The 19,378-nt window shown below is 43.2% G+C and overlaps 1 pseudogene; it reads right to left on the bottom strand.

Annotated features, from left to right (window-relative positions):
- LOC135549903 (atrial natriuretic peptide receptor 1-like) overlaps positions 1-19,378 on the bottom strand; it is a 128,390-nt pseudogene that overhangs the window by 30,573 nt on the left and 78,439 nt on the right.

The following is a 19,378-nucleotide window of genomic DNA, read 5'->3' as shown; positions in this document are numbered from 1 at the left end:
AAAAAGGGTCTGTGTAATTTTACAGCACATTTAAAGGGATTCTTTGGGATTTTGGCAATGAGGCCCTTTATCTACTTCCCCAGAGTCAGATTAACTTGTGGATAAAATGTGTATCCATTTAAAAAGGAAGTTACTGTGTCCAGTAAAAAGGAAGTTACTTTCATGAGCCAATGCTAGCTAGAATTAGCACAATGACTGGAAGTCTATGGTTATCTGCTCGAGTGCTAGTAGATACCCATAGCACACTAGCAGATACCCATAGAGTGCCAGTCATTGCGCTAACGCTAGTTAGCAATTGTGCTAGCGCTATAAACATAAAAATGGTATCCACAAGTTCACCTGACTCGGGGAAGTAGATAAGGGCCTCATTTTGCCACATTTTGAAGTATTCCTTTAATAAAATGTGAAATATCGGAATTATCAGACAAAAGTAAAGATTGAGGATAGTTTATATCAAACACAAAGTGACTTCAGCATAATTATTGGCTAGAATATGTAACTGACCTTGAACTATTTCACTTTTCACCTATCAAAGTTAACATAAATCTATAGAAAATGTAAAAACATATTGCTTTTTTATATTTGATACGATACATAATATACTTCGACCTTAGGCCTGATATTCCTCCAGAGAAAACAATTATTTAGAAAGTAAGGTATACTTTCACCTGGACTTGCACTCAATGTCAAACAATTTTATCACGAGACATGACAAGCTATAAAGCAAGTGACCTTTTCAGCTGCAAGATTGATGGAGCTGGAAACAGGCCAGAGAGCAGGGTCAAAGGGCAAACACGGGGCTGGAGGTAAATATATAAAAACACTTTTCAATGGAAAACGGAAATGAATGTTTTTTTTATTAAAACAGGTCCATGTAGTCCCTCACTGTTTCTGTCTGTTTATTTCTGTGTGGTGCCTAATGAACATGACCCTGGTGGTGAGTCATCACTGAAGAGGAGACAGAAACACTTTTATTCGTTCCTTCTTGGCCTGGCAGTGATCTCCCTGTAATGTGTGAAGAAAGAGTAAGGAAAAAGAGGGCAGAGGAAGAAAGATAGTGAAAAGAGGAGCGTCACAGGGTGAAGAGGACAAGAGAGCGACAGACAAAGAGGAGCGTCACAGGGTGAAGAGGACAAGAGCGATAGACAGAGTAACAATGTGGGTAAGAAAGTTAAACAGGGGGGCAAAAGCATACCATGATTGTAGAAGGTAGAAAAACAAACAGAAGAGGAAGAGATAGGGGGGATAAAATAGAGAAAAGGAAATATGTGCAGAGTATGGGAAGAGAGTGAACAGAATGGCGAGAGCAATAGAGGATGGGTGGAGGAGGGGTCCGGAGTGGAGGGGTGGCATAAGAACCCATAACCATCGACCAGTGTCTTGCTCAGGGAAGGGGTACACTGTATGGTAAAAAAAAGGGGTACCACTGACCTGTAGATGAAGACGGTGACGGTGGCGATGATGATGAAGATGAAGCACACAACGATGGCCACCATCTGGTGCATAGTGACAGTCCCTGGGACGAAAGAACAAACTATGTTATTGAATTCTATGAAGTTATACCCAGGGCAAATTCAATAACATCTGTCATAGTATGTGTAGCATATGGCAAGGTTTTGTTCATATAGCTAATACAGTCCCATAGGGAGGAGCATTGACCCAGCTTGGTCCGTGTTTGGCCGGAGTAGGCCGTCATTGCAAATAAGAATTTGTTCTTAACTGACTTGCCAAGTTAAATAAAGGTTAAATAAATAAAATAAATACATTAACATTTGAGTCATATACAGAGCAGACACTCTTATCCATAGCCACTTATGGCATGTGCATTCAGCTAAGGTAGGTAAAAATAACCAAATAATATAAGTTGCTAAAACAAGTAAATAAATCCATTTAATATAGCCATCACAATAAAATTGTGATAGGCTTCTAAACCTGAGAATGTCTTAGAAATCAAAACATTTACTCCACACACAGAGACGCATACAAAGCTCTCCCTAGCCCTCCACTTGGCAAATCTGACCATAATTCTATTGTCCTGATTCCTGCTTACAAGCCAAAACTAAAGCAGGAAGTACCAGTGACTCCCTCAATACGGAAGTGGTCAGATAGCGTGGATGCTACGCTACAGGACTTCACTGACATTGTCAACCGCTCCCTGACCGAGTCTGTAATACATACATGTTTTTGGCTTGGCCCCTAAATCCCTCACAAACCTTTACAGATGCGCAATTGAGAGCATCCTGTCGGGCTGTATCACCGCCTGGTACGGCAACTGCACCACCCACAACCGCAGGGATCTCCAGAGGGTGGTGCGGTCTGCCCAACGCATCCCCGGGGGCAAACTACCTGCCCTCCAGTACACCTACAGCACCAGATGTCACAGGAAGGGTAAAAAGATATCAAGGACATCAACCACCCGAGCCACTGCCTGTTCACCCCGCTATCATCCGGAAGGCGAGGTCAGTACAGGTGCATCAAAGATGGGGCCGAGAGACTGAAAAACAGCTTCTATCTTAAGGCCATCAGTTTGTTAAATAGCCATCACTAGCCGGCTTCCATCCGGTTACGCAACCCTGCACCTTAGAGGCTGCTGCCCTATATACATGGAATCACTGGCCACTTTAATAATGGAACACTGGTCACATTAATAATGTTTAAATAATGTTTACATACTGCTTTACTCATTTCATATGTAAACACTGTATTCTATTCTATTGTATTTTAGTCAATGCCACTCCGACATTGCTTGATCTAATATTTATATATTTCTTAAATCCACTCTTTTACTTTTAGATTGTGTGTATTGTGAATCGTTTTTAAATACTACTGCACTGTTGGAACTAGGAAAACAAGCATTTCACTACATCTGCGAAATATGTTCATGTGACCAATACAATTTGATGTTTCAAGCAGACCACCATAGTCCCTGTGCCCAAGGAAGCGAAGGTAACATGCCTAAATTATTACCCCGCCATAGCACTCATGTTGGTAGCCATGAAGTGCTTTGAAAGGCTGGTCATGGCTCACATCAACACCATCATTCCCGAAACCCTAGACCCACCCCAATTCGCATAACGCCCCAACAGATCCACAGATGACTCAATCTCAATCTCGCTCCACACTGACCTTTCCCACCTGGAAAAAAGGAACACACACCTATGTGAGAATGCTCTTCATTGACTACAGCTGAGCGTTCAACACAATAGTGCCCACAAAGCTCATCACTAAGCTCAGGACCCTGGGACTAAACACTTCTCTCTGCAACTGGATCCTGGACTTCCTGACGGGCCGCCCCCAGGTGGTAAAGATAGGCAACAACACATCTGCCATGCTGAACCTCAACACTGGGGCCGCTCAGGGGTGCATGCTTAGTCCCGTCCTGTCCTCCCTGTTCAACCATGACTGCATGGACAAACACGACTCTAACACCATCATTAAGTTTGCTGACGACACAACAGTGGTATATAGGATCACCGACAACGATGAGCCTATAGGGAGGAGGTCAGAGACCTGGCAGTGTGGTGCCAGGACAACAACCTCTTCCTCAATGTGAGCAAGACACAGGAGCTGATTGTGGACTATTGGAGAAGGCGGGCAAAACAGGCCCCCATTAACATCGACTGGGCTGTAGTGCAACGGTTCAAGAGTTTGAAGTTCCTTGGTGTCCACATCACCAAGACATCATGGTCCAAACACACCAAGACATTCGTGAAGAGGACACGATAACACCTTTTTCTCCATCAGGAGACTGAAAAGATTCGGCATGGGTCCCCAGATCCTCAAAAAGTTATACAGCTGCACCATCGAGAGCATCCTGATCTGTTGCATCACCGTCTGGTATGGAAACTGCTCTGCATCTGACCGTGAGGCGCTACAGAGGGGAGTGCGTATGTCCCATTACATCACTGGGGACAAGCTTCCTGACATCCAGGACCTATATACTAGGCGGTGTCAGAGGAAGGCACAAAAAATGGTCAAAGTCTCCAGTCACCCAAGTCATAGACTGTCCTCTCTTCTACCACACGGCAAGCGGTAACGGAGCACCAAAAGACTCTTTAACAGCTTCTACCCCCAAGCCATAAAACTGCTGAACAATTCATCAAATGGCCAACCAGACTATTTACATTGACCCTGTTATTTTTTTACGCTGCTGCTACCCGCTGTTCATCATCTATTTATAGTCACTTTACCTGTACCTACATGTACAAATTACCTCGACGAACCTGTACCCTCGCACATTGACTCAGTATCAGTACCCCCTGAAAATAGTCTCGTTATTGTTATTTTATTGTGTTACTTATATTTTTACATTTATTTTTTTAGTTTACTTAATAACGTTATTTAGAACTTTACTAAATAAAGATATTTAGTACATATTTTCTTAACTCTATTTCTTGAACTGCATTGTTGGTTAAGGGCTTGTAAGTAAGCATTTCACCGTAAGGTCTACACTTGTTGTATTCGACACACATGACAAATGCAAATGTATTTGATTTGATGCAACTCTATACATGGGCTCTGATCCTTTCCCTTCCAGCAGGGAGAGAGAGACAACTGCATTGCTGCTATGCTTTGTAGCAATAAAGGCAGGGGATATCTAATTCATGAAAGATGGAAGATGGAATTTAAATAACAGAAATGAGAAAGAAAAGTTACAACGACCAAAAGCCAGCAGGTAGGCTGCTATTTACGCTATAATCAGAGTGGAGTTATGTTATCCACGATAATCGAGAATTTCACAAAGCATGCTTTCCACCTGTCGATCCCAACCCCGGCCAACAGCTCCGCACCCCCCGCAGCAATATGCCCAAGCCCCCCCGCTTCTCCTTCACCCAAATCTAGACAGCTGATATTCTGAAAGAGCGGCAAAATCAGGATCCTTACAAATCATCTGGGCAAGACAATCTGGACCCTCTCTTCCTAAAATTATCTGCTGCCATCATCCGCCTCCAAACCCTAAAACTAGCCTGTTCAACCTCTCTTTCGTATCGTCTGAGGTTCCTAAAGAATGGAAAGCGGCCGCAGTCAGACACTCTAGGCCCAAACTGTTATAGACCTATATCAGTCCTGCCGTGCCTTTCTAAAATCTTCGAAAGCCAAGTTAACAAACAGATCACCGACCATGATCGAATCCCACCGTACCTTCTCTATGCAATCTGATTTTCCGAGCTGGTCATGGCTGCACCTCAGTCACGCTCAAGGTCCTGAATGTTTTCATAACCGCCATCGATAAAAGACAGTACTGTGCAGCCGTCTTTATCGACCTGGCCAAGGCTTTCGACTCTGTCAATCAGAGTCTGTTTTCTCTAATAAATGCCTCGCCTGGTTCACTAACTACTTCTCAGATAGAGTTCAGTGTGTCAAATCGCAGGGCCTGTTGTCCGGACCTCGGGCAGTCCTCTATGGTGGTGCCACAGGGCCCCCATTCTCGGTCCCACTCTTTTCTCTGTATATATCAATCATGTCGCTCTTGCTGCGGGTGATTCTTTGATCCACCTCTATGCAGATGACACCATTCCATATACAGTTGAAGTCGGAAGTTTACATACACCTTAGCCAAATACATTTAAACTCAGTTTTTCCACAATTCCTTACATTTAGGTCTTGTGTCAGTTAGGATCACCACTTTATTTTAAGAATTTCAAATAATAGTATTGAGAATAATTTATTTCAGCTTTTATTTCTTTCATCACATTCCCAGTGGGTCAGAATTTTACATATACTCAATTAGTAATTGGGAACATTGCCTTTAAATTGTTTAACTTGGGTCAAACATTTTGGGTAGCCTTCCACAAGCTTCCCACAATAAGTTGGATGAATTTTGTCCCATTCCTCCTGACAGAACTGGTGTAACTGAGTCAGGTCTGTAGGCCTCCTTGCTCGCTCACGCTTTTTCAGTTCTGCCCACACATTTTCTATAGGACTGAGGTCAGGGCTTTGTGATGGCCACTCCAATACCTTGACTTTGTTGTCCTTAAGCCATTTTTCCACAACTTTGGAAGTATGCTTGGGGTCATTGGAAGAACCATTTGCGACCAAGCTTTAAGTCCCTGACTGATGTCTTGAGATGTTGCTTCAATATATCCACATAATTTTCACGCCTCATGATGCCATATATTTTGTGAAGTGCACCAGTCCCTCCAGCAGCAAAGCACCCCCCCCCCCAACATGTTGCCAACCCCGTGCTTCACGGTTGGGATGGTGTTCTTCGGCTTGCAAGCCTCCCCTTCTTCCTCCAATCATAACGATGGTCATTATGGCCAATCAGTTCCATTTTTGTTTCATCAGACCAGAGGACATTTCTCCAAAAAGTATCTTTGTCCCCCTGTGCAATTGCAAACAGTAGTCTGGCTTTTTTATGGCGGTTTTGGACCAGTGGTTTCTTCCTTGCTGAGCAGCCTTTCAGGTTATGTTTATATAATACTGGTTTAACTGTGGATATAGATACTTTTGTACCGGTTTCCTCCAGCATCTTCACAAGGTCCTTTGCTGTTGTTCTAGAATTGATTTGCACTTTTCGCACCAAAGTACGTTCATCTCTAGGAGAAAGAACACGTCTCCTTCCTGAGCGGTATGATGGCTGCGTGGTCCCATGGTGTTTAAACTTGCATACTATTGTTTGTACAGATGAACATGGTACCTTCAGGCGTTTGGAAATTGCTCCCAAGGTTGAACCAGACTTGTGGAGGTCTACAATTTCTTTTGAGTCTTGGCTGATTTCTTTTGATTTTCCCATGATGTCAAGCAAAGAGGAACTGGGTTTGAAGGTAGGCCTTGAAATACATCCACAGGTACACCTACAATTGACTCAAATGATGTCAATTAGCCTATCAGAAGCTTCTAAAGCCATGACATAATTTTCAACTTAGTGTATGTAAACATCTGACCCATTGGAAACATGATACAGTGTTGTTGGAAAAATGACTTGTGTCATGCTCAAAGTAGATGTCCAAACCGACTTGTCAAAACTATAGTTTGTTAACAAGGAATTTGTTGAGTGGTTGAAAAATTAGTTTTAATGACTCCGACCTAAGTGCATGTAAACTTCCGACTTCAACTGTACATCTGGCCCTTCTTTGGACACTGTGTTAACAAACCTCCAAACAAGCTTCAATGCCATACAAAACTCCTTCCATGGCCTCCAACTGCTCTTAAAAGCCCGCACCCGCCCGCCCGACTAGCATCACTTCTCTGGATGGTTGTGACTTAGAATATGTGGACAACTACAAATACCTAGGTGTCTGGCTAGACTGTAAACTCTCCTTCCAGACTCACATTAAGCATCTCCAATCAAAGTTAAATCTAGAATCTGCTTTCTATTTTGCAACGAAGCCTCCTTCACTTATGCTGCCAAACATACCCTCGTAAAACCGACTATCCTCCTGATCCTTGACTTCGGCGATGTCATTTACAAATTAGCCTCCAACACTCTACTCAGCAAATTGGATGCAGTCTATCACAGTGCCATCTGTTTTGTCACCAAAGCCCCATATACTACCAACCACTGCGACCTGTATGCTCTCGTTGGCCGGACCTCACTACATATTCGACGCTAAACCCACTGGCTCCAGGTCATCTATAAGTCTTTGCTTGGTAAAGCTCCACCTTATCTCAGCTCACTGGTCACCATAGCAACACCCACCAGTAGCACACGCTCCAGCAGGTATATTTCACTGGTCATGCAACACCTCTTTCGGCCGCCTTTCCTTCCATGTTCTCTGCTGCCGATGACTGGAACGAATTGCAAAAATCACTGAAGTTGGAGACATATCTCTCCAACTAACTTTAAGCGTCAGCTTTCAGAGCAGCTTACCGATTGCTGCAGCTGTACACAGCCCATCTGTAAATAGCCCATCCAACCAACTACCTACCTCATCCCCATATTTGTTTTTGTTTTTCTGCTCTTTTGCACATCAGTATTTCTACTTGCACATCCTCATCTGCACATATAGCACTCCAGTGTAAATGGCTAAATTGTAATTACATCACCACTATTGGCCTATTTATTGCCTTACATCCTTACTTCATTTGCACACACTGTATACATATTTTTCTATTGTGTTATTGACTGTACATTTATTTATCCCATGTGTAACTGTGTTGTTTTTTTTGTTGCACTGCTTTGCTTTATCTTGGCAAGGTTGCAGTTGTAAATGAGAACTCGTTCTCAACTGGCCTACCTGGTTAAATAAAGGTGAAATATATATTTTTAAATGTGTAGGCTAACTGTAGGACAGTGAAAAGCTCAGTAATGTTATGGCTAGGCTCAATTAGCTAGCTTCTTTCAGTTTGATGCAGTCGAAAACATAAGGTTAACTTTCACTGCTTTGCGGATGACACACAGCTGTACATTTCAATGAAACATGGTGAAGCCCCAAAATTGCCCTTGCTAGAAGACTGTGTTTCAGACATAAGGAAGTGGATGGCTGCAAACTTTCTACATTTAAACTCGGACAAAACAGAGATGCTTGTTCTCGGTCCCAAGAAACAAAGAGATCTTCTGTTGAATCTGACAATTAATCTTGATGGTTGTACAGTAGTCTCAAATAAAACTGTGAAAGACCTCGGCGTTATTCTGGACCCCGATCTCTCTTTTGACATATCAAGACTGTTTCAAAGACAGCTTTTTTCCATCTACGTAACATTGCAAAAATCCGGAACTTTCTGTCCAAAAATTATGCAGAAAAATGAATCCATGCTTTTATTACCTGTTCTAGGTTAGACGACTGCAATGCTCTACTTTCCGGCTACCCGGATAAAGCACTAAATACACTTCAGTTAGTGCTAAATACGGCTGCTAGAATCCTGACGAGAACAAATTATTTATTTTTTGAATCATATTGCTCCAGTGCAAGCCTCCCTACACTGGCTTCCTGTTAAGGCAAGGGCTGATTTCAAGGTTTTACTGCTTACCTACAAAGCAGTACATGGGCTTGCTCCTACCTATCTTTCCGATTTGGTCCTGCCGTATATACCTACACGTAAGCGAAGGTCACAAGATGCAGGCCTCCTTATTGTCCATAGAATTTCTAAGCAAACAGCTGGAGGCATGGCTTTCTCCTATAGAGCTCCATTTCTATGGAATGGTCTGCCTACCCACTTGAGAGACGCAGACTCGGTCTCAACCTTTAAGTCTTTACTGAAGACTCATCTCTTCAGTAGGTCATATGATTGAGTGTAGTCTGGCCCAGGAGTGTGAAGGTGAACGGAAAGGCTCTGGAGCAATGAACCGCCCTTGCTGTCTCTGCCTGGTCGGTTCCCCTCTCTCCACTGGGATTCTCTGCCTCTAACCCTATTACAGGGGCTGAGTCACTGACTTACTGGTGCTCTTCCATGCCATCCCTAGGAGGGGTGCGTCACTTGACTGGGTTGAGTCACTGACGCGGTCTTCCTGCCTGGGTTGGCGCCCCCCGTTGGGTTGTGCCATGGCGGAGATCTTTGTGGGCTATACTCGGCCTTGTCTCAGGATGGTAAGTTGGTGGTTGAAGATATCGCTCTAGTGGTGTGGGGGCTGTGCTTTGGAAAAGTGGGTGTGGTAATATCCTGCCTGTTTGGCCCTGTCCGGGGGTATCATCAGATGGGGCCACAGTGTCTCCTGACACCTCCTGTCTCAGTCTCCAGTATTTATGCTGCAGTAGTTTGTGTGTCAGGGGGCTAGGGTCAGTTTGTTATATCTGGAGTATTTCTCCAGTCTTATCCAGTGGCCTGTGTGAATTCAAGTATGCCCTCTCTTATTCTCTCTCTCCGTCTCTTTCTCTCTCTCTCGGAGGACCTGAGCCCTATGACCATGCCTCGGGACTACCTGGCATGATGACTCCTTGCTGTCCCCAGTCCACCTGGCCGTGCTGCTCCAGTTTTAACTGTTCTGCCTGCGGCTATGGAATCCTGACCTGTTCACCGGACGTGCTATCTGTCCCAGACCTGCTGTTTTCAACTCTCTTGAGACAGCAGGAGCGGTAGATATACTCTCAATGATCGGCTATGAAAAGCCAACTGACATTTACTCCTGAGGTGCTGGCTTGTTGCAACTTCGATGACTACTGTTATTATTATTATTATTTGACCATGCTGGTAATTTATGAACATTTGAACATCTTGACCATGTTCTGTTATAATCTCCACCCGGCACAGCCAGAAGAGGAATGGCCACCCCTCATAGCCTGGTTCCTCGCTAGGTTTCTTCATAGGTTTTGGCCTTTCTAGGGAGTTTTTACGAGAACCGTGCTTCTACACCTGCATTGCTTGCTGTTTGGGGTTTTAGGCTGGGTTTCTGTACAGCACTTTGATATATCAGCTGATATAGCTCCACTCGTTACCTGTATTAATGGCACCTGTTTGAACTTGTTATCAGTATAAAAGACACCTGTCCACAACCTCAAACAGTCACACTCCAAACTCCACTATGGCCAAGACCAAAGAGCTGTCAAAGGACCCCAGAAACAAAATTGTTGACCTGCACCAGGCTGAGAAGACTGAATCTGCAATAGGTAAGCAGCTTGGTTTGAATAAATCAACTGTGGGAGCAATTATTAGGAAATGGAAGACATACAAGACCACTGATAATCTCCCTTGATCTGGGGCTCCACGCAAGATCTCACCCCGTGGGGTCAAAATGATCACAAGAATGGTGAGCAAAAATCCCAGAACCACACGGGGGGTCCTAGTGAATGACCTGCAGAGAGCTGGGACCAAAGTAACAAAGCCTACCATCAGTAACACACTACGCCGCCAGGGACTCAAATCCTGCAGTGCCAGATGTGTCCCCCTGCTTAAGCCAATACATGTCCAGGCCCGTCTGAAGTTTGCTAGAGAGCACTTGGATGATCCAGAAGAAGATTGGGAGAATGCCATATGGTCAGATGAAAACAAAATATAACTTTTTGGTAAAAACTCAACTCGTTGTGTTTGGAGGACAAAGAATGCTGAGTTGCATCCAAAGAACACCAAAAATACTGTGAAGCATGGGGGTGGAAACATCATGCTTTGGGGCTGTTTTTCTGCAAAGGGACAAGGACGACTGATCCGTGTAAAGGAAAGAATGAATGGGGACATGTATTGTGAGATTTTGAGTGAAAACCTCCTTCCATCAGCAAGGGCATTGAAGATGAAACGTGGCTTGGTCTTTCAGCATGAAAATGATCCCAAACACACCGCCCGGGCAACGAAGGAGTGGCTTCGTAAGAAGCATTTCAAGGTCCTGGAGTGGCCTAGCCAGTCTCCAGATCTCAACACCATAGAAAATCTTTGGAGGGAGTTGAAAGTCCATGTTGCCCAGCAACAGCCCCAAAACATCACTGCTCTCGAAGAGATCTGCATGGAGGAATGGGCCAAAATACCAGCAACAGTGTGTGAAAACCTTGTGAAGACTTACAGAAAACGTTTGACCTCCGTCATTGCCAACAAAGGGTATATAACAAAGTATTGAGATAAACTTTTGTTATTGACCAAATACTTATTTTCCACCATAATTTGCAAATAAATTCATAAAAAATCCTACAATGTGATTTTCTGGATTTGTTTTCTAATTTTGTCTGTCATAGTTGAAGTGTACCTATGATGAAAATTACAGGCCTCTCTCATCTTTTTAAGTGGGAGAACTTGCACAATTGGTGGCTGACTAAATACTTTTTTGCCCCACTGTACATTCCATATAATCATAAGAACTATGTACAGTGGTGAGAACAAGTTATCGATACACTGCCGATTTTGCAGGTTTTCCTACTTACAAAGCATGTAGAGGTCTGTAATATTTTATCATAGTTACACTTCAACTGTGAGAGACGGAATCTAAAACAAAAATCCAGAAAATCACATTGTACGATTTTTAAATAATTAATTTGCATTTTATTGCATGACATAAGTATTTGATCACCTACCAACCAGTAAGAATTCCGGCTCTCACAGACCTGTTAGTTTTTCTTAAAGAAGCCCTCCTGTTCTCCACTCATTACCTGTATTAACTGCACCTGTCCACACACTCAATCAAACAGACTCCAACCTCTCCACAATGGCCAAGACCAGAGAGCTGTGTAAGGACATCAGGGATAAAATTGTAGACCTGCACAAGGCTGGGATGGGCTACAGGACAATAGGCAAGCAGCTTGGTGAGAAGGCAACAACTGTTGGCACAATTATTAGAAAATGGAAGAAGTTCAAGATGACGGTCAATCACCCTCGGTCTGGGGCTCCATGCAAGATCTCACCTCGTGGGGCATCAATGATCATGAGGAAAGGTGAGGGATCAGCCCAGAACTACACGGCAGAACCTGGTCAATGACCTGAAGAGAGCTGGGACCACAGTCTTAAAGAAAACCATTAGTAATACACTACACCGTCATGGATTAAAATCCTGCAGCGCACGCAAGGTTCCCCCTAAAGTTTGCCAATGACCATCTGGATGATCCAGAGGAGGAATAGGAAAAGGTCATGTGGTCTGAAGAGACAAAAATAGAGCTTTTTGGTCTAAACTCCACTCACCCTGTTTGGAGAAAGATGAAGGATGAGTACAACCCCAAGATCACCATCCCAATCATGAAGCATGGAGGTGGAAACATCATTCTTTGGGGATGTTTTTCTGCAAAGGGGACAGGATGACTGCACCGTATTGAGGGGAGGATGGATGGGGCCATGTATCGCGAGATCTTGGCCAACAACCTCCTTCCCTCAGTAAGACCATTTAAGATGGGTCATGGCTGGGTCTTCCAGCATGACAACAACCCGAAACACACAGCCAGGGCAACTAAGGAGTGGCTCCGTAAGAAGCATCTCAAGGACCTGGAGTGGGCAAGCCAGTCAACAGGCCTGAACCCAATAGAACATCTTTGGAGGGAGCTGAAAGTCCATATTGCCCAGCGATAGCCCCGAAACCTGAAGGATCTGGAGAAGGTCTGTGTGGAGGAGTGGGCCAAAATCCCTGCTGCAGTGTGTGCAAACCTGGTCAAGAACTACAGGAAACGTATGATCTCTGTAATTGCAAACAAAGGTTTTTGTACCAAATATTAAGTTCTGCTTTTCTGATGTATCAAATACTTATGTCATGCAATAAAAATGTTGTTTTAGATTCCGTCTCACACAGTTGAAGTGTAACTATGATAAAAATTACAGACCTCTACATGCTTTGTAAGGAGGAAAACCTGCAAAATCGGCAGTGTATCAAATACTTGTTCTCCCCACTCTATTTTTATATTGATAAATGAGGCCCCAGGGGTTACTCAGTGCATACGTGCTAAGCAAGCGGGCTTGTCATTCTTGAAGCCACAGTCGGGGATGTCTTGGGGCGGGGCGCCCCCCGGCCACTGGACCTTCATGCCCGGCACTGGAACCAACTCCTTCAGGGTGCTGTTGTAGACGGATACGATCTGGAGATACACAGGATAGATGGTTAGCCTAACTTTGGGTGTTGAACGAAAGTGCATGTCATTGCAGGTTTTGTAGCTGCTACACTGGAAGAGGGCAAAAAACACAACTACAGAGTGTGAGCGTGTATTTATGTGCCCGTGTGTGTTTGTGCCTAACCACCATTTTGCTAGAGGAGCAGTCAGTGCCCACCTGAAAGACCCCAGAGTCAAGATCGGTCATGTCCCACAAGGCAAAGTCAATCTCCCGATCGCCTTCTCCATCAATTTGAACCAAGCCAGTAACACCTGCCACAGAAGAAGAGAAAGAGAGAAAGAGAAAGAGAGAGAGAGGGTGAGGAGAGAGAGAGAGAAAGGAGAGAGAGAGAGAGAGGAGAAAGAGAGAGAGGGGAGAGAGAGAGAGAGAGGAGAGAACAGAGGGATTAACACAAAGGATTCAGGTGCACAATCTGGGTGCAAGCTGTGCTTTTTCCTCATTGCTTTCAAGATTGAGAGATGGGCCCTTTGTTCAATCCCGTTAGTTTATTTGGTTGCCCTTCACAAAATAAATGAACAAACTAGCCAGCTGGGTCCATATTGTGTAGCACCACCTGTTGCCAGTCCCTGTGTGTTGCTATATCCTGTCCCCCGCAGTAAAACAAACCAACAGGATGCAGAAAGTTAGCCTTGCCAAGTCACAAGTACAGATGTAGGATCTTCATTTGAGCCAGTTTGCTACAGCAGGAAAATGATCCTGCAGCAACAGGAAATGTGAATTATTATCTGGATTAGAAATTGACATTTTTGTAGGGGTTGATACATTTTTCGTAAGGGAATATCAAACTTCAGAAACCTTTTTTAAACCTGAAATACACAACAAGTTTCAGATTTAAAATTAAGACCCTACACCTCAAAATCTGAGTCAAAAAAGTCAAAATTGTAGGTAAATTAGCAACTTAACTTAACTTAACTTCCGTACACCGTCTTTAATGTTGTGGAGGGGGTAATGGGAAATAGGAGCGTGATGTAAAGCCCCTCTCTTGAATCAAGTCTTTGGTTAAGTAATCCATACGGCACATTTATCAAGCTCGCTTATAAAAAAAACTTCAACTACACCGTGCACACTTGAGACGGACATGGTTTTAAATATCAATAGGGGTTAGGTGAAACCAAGGAAAATATATGAGTTGATTCAAACTCATGCCATCTCTTAGTTTGGCTCTTGGCCCTACAGTTGTGAGACCTAAAAAGTTAGCTTGTTACAACAACAAAAAACTAAAACAATAACTTGTACTAGAACATGTTATTGTTGCACATGCACTGCAGCAATAATTCTGCCAAATAAAGTGGCGTGAGCTGACTTTTAGTTTGGAAGTTTTTAGAACTTCACAGGCACCTAGGCATTTCCCATACTTCACCTCTTAGGCTTATTTGATCAATGACAGAGACACACAGTATCTGGAAGCTGAACCTGCAACCTCACAGTGAAAAGCCTCCTAACCCAAACCTCCCACTTCTTCACACTACTGTGCTGGAAGAGTGCAGTAATAAAGTTTGGGAAAAAATCTCTCTCCTTCGGCACTCTCAAATTCCTCTATCTTCTTGAGTCAGAGTTGAACAGATTTGATTTGAGCCCATAGAAATAAGATCCCTGTAAGCGGTGCGTAACTGACTGCAGGGAAGTCAGGCGAAGGAAAGCAGAAATGGGTAGCAACTGGAGCACTTTAATAATGCAAAAACAAGCTGTACCCACAATAACAAAATACGGGTAAAATAACCCGTCGCAAAACCAGTCAGAAGTGCACATGCACTGACAAACAATCTCACACAAAGACATGGGGGGGAACAGAGGGTTAAATACACAACAAGTAATGAGGGAATGTAAACCAGGTGTGTGGGAAAATAAGACAAAACAAATGGAAAATGAAAGGTGGATCGGCGATGGCTAGAAGCCCGGTGACGTCGACCGCAGAACGCCGCCCGAACAAGGAGAGGAACCGACTTCGGCGGAAGTCGTGACAATCACTTTATTATGTTATATTTACTACTTCTATGATTGAGTCTCTACCTTGCTCAACGCCATCAGAAATGAATCATTGCATAATCCTAATTCATTTAATACATTTATTTATCTCTGTGTCCAACATTCTGCCTCCTACATGTTCTACTGATCTGACCTCAGATCAGATATGCAAGGTATCATACAGTGGCTGTCCCTGACCTGAGTCTACAAGGCTCATAGTTGTCTGAGGTAGTACAGCTCACTCTACCAAATTACTGCTTATATATTACACGATCTCTAAGGTTAACAGGGTGAATCACGGATGGAATGCATTTATATAACGTTCAAGGCCTAGGGCTCAAAGTACTTTACATTGTATGGGGGTTAGTTATCGTATAATTCATCTGCGTTCCTATTTCCAAAGGTATTTGGCACAGATGGCTATGGTTCTTTCAAAGTAATCATCATTTCAACAGACACAGTCTATTCTGACATACATATGACGGACCCCCAAAGACATAATGTACAGTAAACGCGTTCCCTAAAAAGGATCTAATTTGTTTCTATAATACATGATGTCTATCTATAAGGAATCATGATGATACTGGCAATTTATGGCTTCTCAATGTCAAACTATATAGGCGAGGTCAGTACAGGTGCATCTAAGCTGGGACCGAGAGACTGAAAAACAGCTTCTATCTCAAGGTCATCAGACTGCTAAACAGCAATCACTAACTCAGAGAGGCTGCTGCCTACATTGAGACCCAATCACTGGCCACTTTAATAAATTAATCACTCGTCACTTTAAACAATGCCACTCTAATAATGCCACTTTAATAATGCTTAGATATCTTACATTACTCATATCACATGTGTATACTGTATTTCATACCATCTCGGCCATCGCTCATCCATATACATACAGGTACATTATCTCATTCCCCCTTTATATTTGTGTGTATTAGGTAGTTGTTGGGGAATTGTTAGATTACTTGTTAGATATTACTGCACTGTCAGAACTAGAAGCACAAGCATTTCGCTACACTTGCATTAACATCTGCTAACTATGTGATTTGATTTGATTTGAGCAGCTACCCAACTTCGAATCTCCAGGACAGATATCCTGACTAAAACCGTTTTGAATAGTTGTGAAATGTATCCCTCCACTCCCTGCCTTGAAGTAATTATCACTAATCGTACACAACTGGAAAGGTGAAAGCAAGGGTCCCACTCCATAATTTAACCTAGTCCAAAAATGTCAGATCTAGGATTACTTCAAAGAAGGAAGAAAGGAAGGAAGAAGGGAAGGACCGAAGGAAGGAAGGATGCATTTGAAAAGTAGTCTAGCAGGGCCCTATGTCTAAATGTAAAAAATAACCACTCTTTCTTTCTTCACAAAAAAACGGAATCATCTTTCGTCTCTTCGCCAGGTGGTTAAACTGTCCTTGTTCTAAAATCTACATCCATTGTGTTGTAAAATACCCGGCTAATTAGCGTGGGAGTAAAAAGCAGTGGCAGCAGCGTCTCTGACAAGACTAACCGTGGTGGCAGTGGCATGTGCTTTCAACTTGACGGGTGAACAGGGGAGTGGTCGAGGGGTGCATTGAAAACAGAACTGTAATTAAAGCAAGTAAAGTGTGTGTGTGTGTGTTTATAGAGAGAGAGAGAGAGAGAGAGAGAGAGAGAGAGAGAGAGAGAGAGAGAGAGAGAGAGAGGAAGAGAAGCAGATCTCGCCTGACATATTTTCCCAGCTCTTAGACAGGCAAAACCCGAGGAGGGCCGTGCACCACCACAAAAAAAAGAAGAGAATTTGCATTTAACTGAATGATAACACTGATGCTGCTTTTAATTTCACACAGGGTGATTTGACAAAAACAAGATGAAAAAAAGCATTCTGGCTTTCAGTCCCATATGTTGAAAAAACACACACACATCAACCCCTGGTCCATTAGTGATTGTAATAGGAGCTCCTCTGTGTAGAAGCTGAAACTCAATGCTCTGGCCCCTGGTGCCTGTGCTGCTCCATTGGCAGCACAAGTCCTAACTGAACACTGTCATTCACTTCACAGGACCACTCTGCCTCATTCTCCCTCTATTTCGGCTTCCTTTCGATTTTTTTTTGCTATGTACAGTAAGGTTAATTGTATTAGTATAAAATAATATCATTTGTAAACAAATCTGAGCATACAATATAGCACAGCATTTGTATTATTTATTTAACAGTGTTTTTTTTTAATCAAGGGTGCCAATAATTGTTGACCTGACTCTATTTATAGTCCAATATTCATGTATTTCTCACTTTACTGTATCTTTTAATTCCCTTCACTATTTTCCTATTTCTGTGTCATTCAATGTTGTTTTCATCTCGCTCACCTCTCCTTCCCCTCTCTGCTCCACTCCCCATCTTATTTCCCCACTCGTTCTAAAAGCACTCTCTCAACCTTTTCTCTTCTCTTCTCTTTCCCTCTCCTTCTTTCCACATCTCTCCTTTCACTCTCTGTAACCACCTCAGTCCATCACCCTACCTTCTCCTCTATCCATCTCTCCTCTTCCCATCTCCTCCACACTTTCCTAACCTTCTCCAATCTCTCCATCTATCTGTTGCCAATCTGCCTGAGTCGCCAGGATAAGTGGGTTTCAGTATAGGACTCTATAAGAGACCTGGCTAACACATTGTGGTGATTACATAGCCCAATCCACTAACAGCTCCCTCTCCTCCACCAATCTGCCTGAGTCGCCAGGCTCAGTGGGTTTCAGTATAGGTCTCTATAAGAGACCTGGTTAACCCATTGTGGTGATTACATAGCCCAATCCACTAACAGCTCCCTCTCCTCCACCAATCTGTCCATTTGTGATGAGAGCAGAGCACTCTTCCCATCTGTCACTTGCTGCTCAGGTCAATGAAGAAGTACCTGTCTTACCCCTGTTCTTTGAAACCTCCATTAATCGAGTCCCTTTCAGCGTAGGTCCCTCTTGTTAATATTGCTTATTCATGCCTTACTCATGTTTTATTCACACCTTATTAATATATTATAAATGATTAATAAATGGCAAAGGAAGGTCACTCGATAACGAGCTCAGTTGACATTTCCTTTGTAATTTTCACTGTGAAGATGCGTGTTTGCTTTAGAAATGTCAATTATGAAGGCCATCACTCACATATTTTAATTCAATTCACAAGCCTTTCTTTTCCCTGTATGTTTAAAAGCAATAAATTCCAATGTAGTGGCATCTTCCATGTCACATTGAAACAATCAGCAAGGAAACACATAGGAACCCACGGCTGTTAGACAACCCAAAACATGCATGTCTCAATCTAATGGGGGCCTCTTATAATGGTCAACAGAAGAAACCAGCCAAGAAGTCAGAGGAACCAACCATTGCTCAATGATCAACCACACACATATGACCACATATGGATTCATCATGCAATAATACAGTCTTTCCCTTACGATATGCAACAGTGCCGCCCCGTATTGTCACCGAGGGGGTTGTGGGTAACTGAAGAGCTATGAGAAGAGGCTTGTGGAGTTCAGAGTGTGGGCTGTGGGAATAGGAGAGAGTGAGTGATCCCACTCGCAGGTTGGGATTAGGAAAAGACAAAAGATGGAAATCACAAGAGAACAACATCAACCTCCAGCCTCCATGGACCCCCACTGGGTAGATGCCTTCCTATCTCTGAGGTGATTGGTTGACAAGGCTTAATTTATGGAGTAAAGAGGGGGATTTTTTGGTTGAGCGTCTTTTGCTTCAGGAGCTAGTGGGTCCTGATTTCTGTCGATAAGAGTTGAACAGATGTAGGACCTTAATTTGATCACTCTTTTGTTGCTGATAATTTCCCTGCATAGCAGGACATGCAAACATAGTGTATTGAGGTTTAAAAAGGCTTCCAGTTTGTATTTTCCTCTTAATTTATTTTTATCAACCCCTACAAAAAATGTCCAATAATTATAATCCACATAAAAATGCACATTTCCTGTTCCTGCAGGATAATTTTCCTGCTGTAGAAAACTGTCTCAAATTACGATCCTACATCTGTATG

This window comes from Oncorhynchus masou, chromosome 12, assembly GCF_036934945.1.
Source record: "Oncorhynchus masou masou isolate Uvic2021 chromosome 12, UVic_Omas_1.1, whole genome shotgun sequence".
In the NCBI taxonomy this organism is placed as follows: Eukaryota; Metazoa; Chordata; class Actinopteri; order Salmoniformes; family Salmonidae; genus Oncorhynchus; species Oncorhynchus masou.
This window is presented reverse-complemented; position numbering and strand designations above follow the sequence as displayed.